Genomic DNA, 8,846 nt, shown 5'->3' with positions numbered 1-8,846 from the left:
TTCCGGCTCAAGTAATGGATAACTTGTTCAAGAACCTTCATTCATACCTAAAGTGACTTGCTAATTCTACTGCAGATGGAAAAGAAATATTGATGATAATACATAAATTTTGAGCAAGCACTAACAATATGCCTGAGAATTATTTTTGATATAATGATAATTTCTTAACATAAATGCCTTTTAAGTATTTTCCGCTGGCCAAAAGTGATCCCCAACTAAAATGTTTTAAACTGGCAGCCTCGGAGCTGTTGACTGCCTTTTGCAAACAATATTCATGTCTCTTATTTTGCGTTTACATACTTGTATTATTTCACGATTCAATCGAGCTCGTCATATCCCGTGTTTCTTTTTTTTTTTCAAAGTTTATTTATTTATTTATTTTTAAATGTAGGTAGGTAGGCGGGACATGGGCCAAGGGCAACGCCAATATATATATATATATATATATATATATATATATATATATATATATATATATATATATATATATATATATATATATATATATATATATATATATATATATATATATATATATATATATATATATATATATATATATATATATATATATATATATATATATATATATATATATATATAGAGAGAGAGAGAGAGAGAGAGAGAGAGAGAGAGAGAGAGAGAGAGAGAGAGAGAGAGAGAGAGAGACACACACACACACACACACACACACACACATACACCTCGAGTTACCGAGTTTAATTCATTCCGTGAAGGACATTGTTCGTAAATCACATAATTTTTCCTCCACTGAAATAAATTGAAATGCCATTAATTCCTTCCAGCCTAGAGAGAGAGAGAGAGAGAGAGAGAGAGAGAGAGAGAGAGAGAGAGAGAGAGAGAGAGAGAGAGAAAACTACCATGATTACCATAAACTCACTCCACGCCACTGACCGCAACAATGACACCATCACCACCACCGCCGCCACCACTAAACACAGCAAAACAAGCAGCAGTTCGAGTAGCTGCAGTGGTGGTGGAATCAATGTCTGGCATGGGACGAGTAAGCTGCGCCGCGCCGCGACAACCTGGAGGTTCACATGCTATATAGGAGAAAATAACAATGAAAATAACAAACAAATAGTGTAAATAATACAAACAACATAGCAGGGCCTGCCCAAGCCTCCATGGGGCCCTAAGCGAAATTGTATTTGGGGGCCCCCTAAGTAAATAAACAGGTAGACAATGTTCTTACTGTAAATGTGTCATGTTTAATTATTTTTGGTTTAAAAAATAGTGCAACGGCAATGTGGAACAATAAATTGTAATGCAAGATCAATAAAAACAAATAACAGCCTTATAGTCCGGTGGCTTAGCGAAAAAAAAACGTAACATGCTAGAATAAAGCAACAAACTTTGCACACTGGTTGTTTGGGTCCCATGGAAAAATATTAGAGGGTGGTGCCCGATCTGCAATACCCAGGAAAAAAATGGCCGCCCGAAGAGTATTTATGATCCCATATAAATACTACTTGATTGGATTTAAGGGTGATTTAGCACAATCAATGGGTGATTTAAGTACAAAGAATCAAATAACATTACTTATAATATATTTTTACAATTCCATATTGTCTCCATATTTTGATCATATAGAAATAACTATTTATACATGGGCGAAAAATAACAAATAGGTTACAATATATTCTTTATTGCTCTTAGGGGCCCTCTTGTGGCCTCGAGGCCCTAAGCCACCGCTTACTTCGCTTATGCGTCGGGCCGGCCCTGCAACATAGGTTACAATTAATGTAGAAAAATAAAAATGTTCCAGGTAGGCGTAGTGGATAAGGTGGTGAGCGTGGGATAGGGCAAACGTCCATGCGTATGTTCAAATCCCATCAAGCACTGTCTTGAAATTTTGCCATTTGTCGAGTGGTTTAAAGTTACCTACATGTCATCATGATACCCAAGTTCTAGGTGGATACACCAACGATGAGCTTGGGGGGTGATATGAGCCCTAATATGGCTACCACTAGATAAAATTGCCTGCGTCACTAATGGGTGGAAACTGAACAGCGTTTCCCATGCTCTTCAAGTTGACATACAGGCGCTATGGGCCATAACATACACACACACACACACACACACATTTTCCTTCCTTGCCATTATATCCAACAAGAGGAGGAGAAGGACGAATAGCTGTTATAGAATGCAAGAAAATAGTATGTTGAGTGCAGTATGCAGAAACAGCAGCAACAGCAGCAGCAGCAGCAGCAGCAGCAAGTAATAATAATAATAATAATAATAATAATAATAATAATAATAATAATAATAATAATAATAATAATAATATTAATAATAATAATAATAATAATAATAATAAGAATAATAATAATAATAATAATAATAATAATAATAATAATAATAATAATAATAATAATAATAATAATAATAATAATAATAATAATAATAATATATAATAATAATAATAATAATATGATAATAATAATAATAATGATAATAATAATAATAATGATAATAATAAACAATATGGGTTTTTTTTTCTAGAAGTTAATGTGTTACTTCATAAGCAGTGAAAAACAACACACACACACACACACACACACACACACACACACACACACACACACACACACACACACACACACACACACACACACACACACACACACTGCATCACCATCTCTATAATGGAATATAGGACAACACATATACTGTCTCACAATCGGTGCAATGAAAGATAAGGCAAAACACACACACACACACACACACACACACACACACACACACACACACACACACACACACACACACACACACACATAGTAAACGCCTGTGCTACGTGGCCTTAGCTCTGACTATAAATTTACACCTCTCGCCGTGGAGACAAGCGTGGCATTGGGCCCAGCATACTTCACAGCCAGAATGAGACCATGCATTATGTCAACGTATACCAGCACAACCATACAGTGCACTAATAGAAAAAAAATAGATTAATATATTTTTTCTTTTTATGTTATGGCCTATAGCGCCTGTAGGCATACCTGAAGAGTATATGTGGGAAGCGCTGTTCAGCTTCCGCCCATTAGTGGCGCAAGCAATTTTATTTACAGTGGTACCCATATTAGGGCCCATTGGTGGAACCACCTAGAACCTGGGTATCATGTAGGTAACTTTAAACCACTCGACAAATAGCATTGCTTCAAAGCTGTATGGGTGGGATTCGAACCTACACGTGGAAAGAAATATAAAATAACTATCCATTACCATCTCGGAGTGAACTATGGGTATTCCTGAAGGAGAGCCTTGAAAATGTAGGGGTTTAAAAGCTGCTGAGAGAGAGAGAGAGAGAGAGAGAGAGAGAGAGAGAGAGAGAGAGAGAGAGAGCAATACTTTCCCCCGTCGCGCTCCTGACATCAGCAGGGGTGTCGGACGAGTTCCTTATCACATGTTTCCTTCTGACGGCGCCGCGTTCCTCCCTCTCCCTGAGCATTAGCCGCCACACTGCTCGCAGACACCCTTTGCCTTTGTTCTGTCCCCGTGCACTTGTCCCCCGTGTCCCCGTGATCTTGGAGCATCTTTCTGGCCTTCCTCCTTTGTTCTGATTCTTAACGAAGTACATCATGTCTATTTTTTATTTTTTCATTTGTTCAATTCATTTTGTGGTCCTTATAAGATCACAATAATTTGGTATATGGATATATCTTGTAGAAGGATTATATATGGTCTATCGAGGGTAAGACTGGGCGTAGTATTTGATAAAAGGAAATTAATTGGTACCCCTCCTACCCCACACCACAAACACTTTCAAATCAAAGTCTGAACAATAAAATAACTGATGATAAAATGATTTAAAAGCACAATTGAGTTCTCGCATTATGCATGCCACCTGTAGCGACGTCTTTCAGCCGACAAGTGTATTTTAGTAATACATGTTACAACCAATTACCGTATACTATAATAATTTAGATTAGAAATATTGTCATTTAGTCGTGTTGTTTTTGTACTGTAGTTTCACTTCAGCAAAAATCACCGTTGACCATGGCCTCCAGTGCCTAGCGTGAGTGCACTGCTACACTTAGCAATCACTCCTTGTTGGCAGGCCTGGCGTCAAGATGTGAATGGTAAGTGAAACACTGGATAAGGCATTATCAACAGCAGAAAAAGTTTTGAGAATTCGAGGAATTATGTGTCTGATCTTTAAAACTAGTTGTAGTGAAAGACCCTAAGTGCGTTTCTGAATATGAACCCAAACTAATTGCTAATATAGAACAAAGAGGGCATTGTTTTATAGAGACGGTCATGCAACACGGACTGGGTGCTGCCGGCAGATGCGTTGTAAGGAAGCCGGGTGTGAGAAGAGGAGGGTCATGAGGAAGATGAAAGGTAGATGTATTGAATGAAAATGCGAGTCAAGAAGAGGATTTAATTATCTCGGAAGGGAATTTTACCTGTTGTAGAAAAACTTTATTTTACATATGTTTTGTCATCTTGAGGAAATGACACAGGTATATATATTTATATTGTGTGTGTGTGTGTAATTCACTGTTTGATCTGCTGCAGTCTCTGACGAGACAACCAGACGTTACCCTACGGAACGAGCTCAGAGCTCATTGTTTCCGATCTTCGGATAGGCCTGAGACCAGGCACACACCACACACCAGGACAACAAGGTCACAACTTCTCGATTTACATCCCGTACCTACTCACTGCTAGGTGAACAGGGGCTACACGTGAAAGAAGACACACCCAAATATCTCCACCCGGCCGGCGAATCGAACCCCGGTCATCTGGCTTGTGAAGCCAGCGCTCTAACCACTGAGCTACCGGGTGTGTGTGTGTGTGTGTGTGTGTGTGTGTGTGTGTGTGTGTGTTGGTGGAACAAGGAAAATGCTGTGTATTCTAAATTTCTTGGGTTAAGACGTGGCCCATCACTGAGGGTTGCTAAGAATGTGAAGGCTAAACAGGAGAACGAAGACGAGGGAGAGTTGTGGCACATGTAAGGGAAAGAAATCTATTCACGTGGTCGTGGTGGACGGTAGAGGAAATACTAACACAGACGGAAGAGATAACAAAAGGTGGCTAGGGAAGAGGGGGGGGGCGGTGAAGGAGGAAGAGGTCATGAGGGTTGAGCTGGTGAGTCTCAAGATCACGAAACAAGGGAACTCAGCTGATATACGCGATGCTGGTAGTACAAGGGGACACGTGCACCGTCTCCACGGACACAACCCGTAGTAAAATCGCTAAAAAAAATCGAGGTATCGTAAAACTTTTGCAGCGTGCGGGGACAACTTGTTTGGGGGAAAAGAGGGAGGGTGACTTTCCCTTGCCCCTTCAGTCGTGAAGTGGGAGACAGATGACGCTGAAACCTAAACCACGCCTTGATTCAGGTTCAAGAGAAAGGTGGAGGAGGTGAAAGAGGTGGAGGTGACATCTCTTATCGTCACTGTCGACAACGAGGAAATGTCCAGCCCTATCCATCTTTGCTATCCACTTCTATCCACCTCTGGCCCCGATCGCTCATCACTCCCTGGAGGAAGGTAGCGTGTTACATCACCGTCTTTATGAGACTGGGTCAAACTCGGTGGAGCGATACGCCGGAGCAGAGGGCATGTCGCGAGCCGGGTGACAGCGCTCTCCTCAAGCAGAGAAGATCTCGTTCTGCGGGGTACGTCGTTAACCTTGTGACTGAGGACACTGACTGTCAGGTCGTGAGGCGTGAAGCGTGAGGCGAAGCAGCCACCACCGCCAACACCACTGCCATGTAGGTCCTTCACCACCAGTATTGGGTCCACTACCATTACTACCATTCAAACCTCCACATGCCACAACACTGAAAAACATGAACAGTCGTGGACATCAGCACATTACACTGACACACCACAGCACCAGGTCACGCCACACCACTATTCTAAGCCCTACCAAAGTGCAATCACAATTGCATTGCAACACCATCTCAAGACACAACCCGCAGCGCCACCGATTTCCCAGTTCCATGATGGTGAGCCAAACAAAACATTGCACTTCTACACATTACCACACTGACACCGCCACACTATCTGCACTGCATCACCACTACTGTATTTATATCAAAGACATACATACATACATATATACATACATTCATACATACATACATATACACATACATACATACATACATACATACATACATAAATACATATATACATACAAACAGGCAAACAAACAGACAAGGACGGAGAGAAGGATATATTTATTTGACAGACAGATACACTAACAAATAAATGAATAAATCATTAGATAGAAGGAGACAGATGGATTGTTTAATGATAGATTTTCCTTACACAAAATTAAATTCAATTAAGAGATACACTCATTCGTATACAACAGAATATACAAGAAAGATAAAAAGTGAATGAGACAAGACACATGACAGGTGAGCGGAGAGCGAAGGAGGGAAGGATTAGTGAGAGGAAAGGAGAAAAGGGAAGGAGGAGAGGGAGCCGAAGTGGAGATTTACGGAGCATTGTCACGGTCCGTGGGCACCACCCTGAGACATCCTGAGCCACGCGACAGCCGCACGCAACTCTTTGAATGAATTACCTTCACTTACATTCCTGAAATTAATATAATAAACAAAATACGAGCCGGCCACCATCCTGTCGCTGAGGGCTATGTTCTGCTCGCCCCTCCTGCCGCTCATTGATTCTCTCAGTGCTGCGAGCCACATTGATTAATTTTTGTATGTCTTTTGCAGCAGTAAGGTCATGAGCAAGGCCTCGGTCCTCCTCACCATAATATAAACAGTGGTAAGGTGAATTAATAGTCAATGGCTAATCTCAGTCCAGAGGGTCGCGCAATGATCAGGCATCCTCATTGGTAGCGCTTCTGGACAATGGTGACGCCACGATCAAGTAAACAGCAAGACCATCAGCAGGAGTTTCCACAACTAACTCCAAGACAAGGGTAGCTCTTGGGTCCTCGTCCTGTTCGTGATGGCAGTGATCCTCGCTGGAGACTATTCTCTCATTTAGCTACTGAAAGTCATGTCCTGGTCAATCATTTGACTTTCTATATTGTGAAATAACCGTTCAGAGTGGCGACCTTAAATATCCTGTCACCGAAGTTCTTTTATTGCTGACGACCAGTGCGTGGACAGCAGTGATCTTGTTGCCAGACCATTGATGAAGAGCGGACGGAATCGTTGGTATCGATGAGATGGGCCTTACCGTTCGAGGAAATCAGGCTGACGAGCCACTCCATCACCAAGCTGGAAATGAAGGGACTGAGGATTCCGCTATGTGGCGTGCTGTATTCAAACTCTCGGTAGGGTGAGTGGTGACCCTGAACCTGACCCTGGCATGTGAGTAGTGCAAGTAGTCCTCCATCCAGCCGAGGAACCGGTCCTGGACACCCTTCTGCACCAGCGTGGCTACGGATGGCGTGAGGCGACTGGGCTCTTAACCAGACAAAAGTGCAAAAATTATACCCTTCTCATTTTAAGAGATTTCCCTTAAATGTCCTCTCTTCCTCTTTTCTCGTCTACTTCAGCGCAGAAAGTGATACTGAAATGACAAAGGACGGTCGTTCTAGCTCCAACTTTCACGCGGTTGTTATCATGAAAGTGTAACGATGAAGGCTGCACGGGAAGTGGTAACGAGGTGTTAAGTGCAGTTGGTGGGCGGCTGCGAGGAACAGGATGGGGAAGGCGGACATGCGGGACAAGGCTTGTGGGAGGAGGGGCAGGGAGGGCGAGAGGCGAGGAGGTTCAACTTGAAAGAGGACAGAAGGAAATACAACCTCGTGCCTCGTGAAGACGATGCTCACCTCGCCAGCAGAGTGACACCGCGACAAATATTCATTGAAAAGATGAAAAACGGACTATTTCCTTATCCTCTTACTAACGTTAAGAGAGAGAGAGAGAGAGAGAGAGAGAGAGAGAGAGAGAGAGAGAGAGAGAGAGAGAGAGAGAGAGAGAGAGATTTAAATGAAAATCTAAATGTCATTCAGACCATGATAAATAATTCAAGTCTTAGAATATCACATTCTCTCTGTATAAATTATATACAAAGAATATCATGTTGCTACATTATCTATCAGTATTACGTACAGACAAGCACCACAACAGTCCAGGAAAGAAACTGTTATTTACAATCTACAAAACACAGCGCTTGACAGTGAAGCTTTATGGACTCTGATGTAACTAATTTCACTTTTTTGGTGGGCATGATCAAAGTCAAGTCCGTACATCCTCCCTCGCTGTCTGTGTGTTGCCGTCACCTTCCTGTCACACCTTTCCTTTATGGAGGTGAGACGTCCCAGTACAGGGTATTATTACAGACATGCACCTGTCTTACTCCACCGGTCAATACTACACTTTTCCTTGCTTTGTAACATTGTTTGCATTATTATCATATAAGGCATTACTGTCACAATCATTATATATATATATCTTTAAAAAATATGTTAGGTTTTACACGGGTGTTAAACTAGTTAAAAAAAAAAAAAAAGGTGAATGTAAAAGCAAATGCTTAAAACAAATTTTCCTACCTGTCAACCCGGAACAAGTGATTGACTGACTCAACTGAGGCACGAGAATGTCAACCAGAAACAACCATGCACGAAATTCTCTCATTATCTTTACTGACACCCAGCCATCCCTTCCTCCCTTCCTAGATGTGAGAGATTCTCCGTCTGTCTTCCGCAAAGAATCTTAACTGGAAATTCCACATCTCTTGCTAACTTGATAACTGCATTCTTGTCCCCATCACATACAGCCTCACCGCATGTACCTGGCTACACGTTCCCTTGTCTGGTCTGTTCGTTCAGCCAATGCAGGAGTAAACCAATATCTCCATTCCCTCATCCTCTGTAACTAAATGTAA

The sequence above is a fragment of the Portunus trituberculatus genome, chromosome 44 (assembly GCF_017591435.1).
Source record: "Portunus trituberculatus isolate SZX2019 chromosome 44, ASM1759143v1, whole genome shotgun sequence".
NCBI lineage: Eukaryota > Metazoa > Arthropoda > Malacostraca > Decapoda > Portunidae > Portunus > Portunus trituberculatus.
This window is presented reverse-complemented; position numbering follows the sequence as displayed.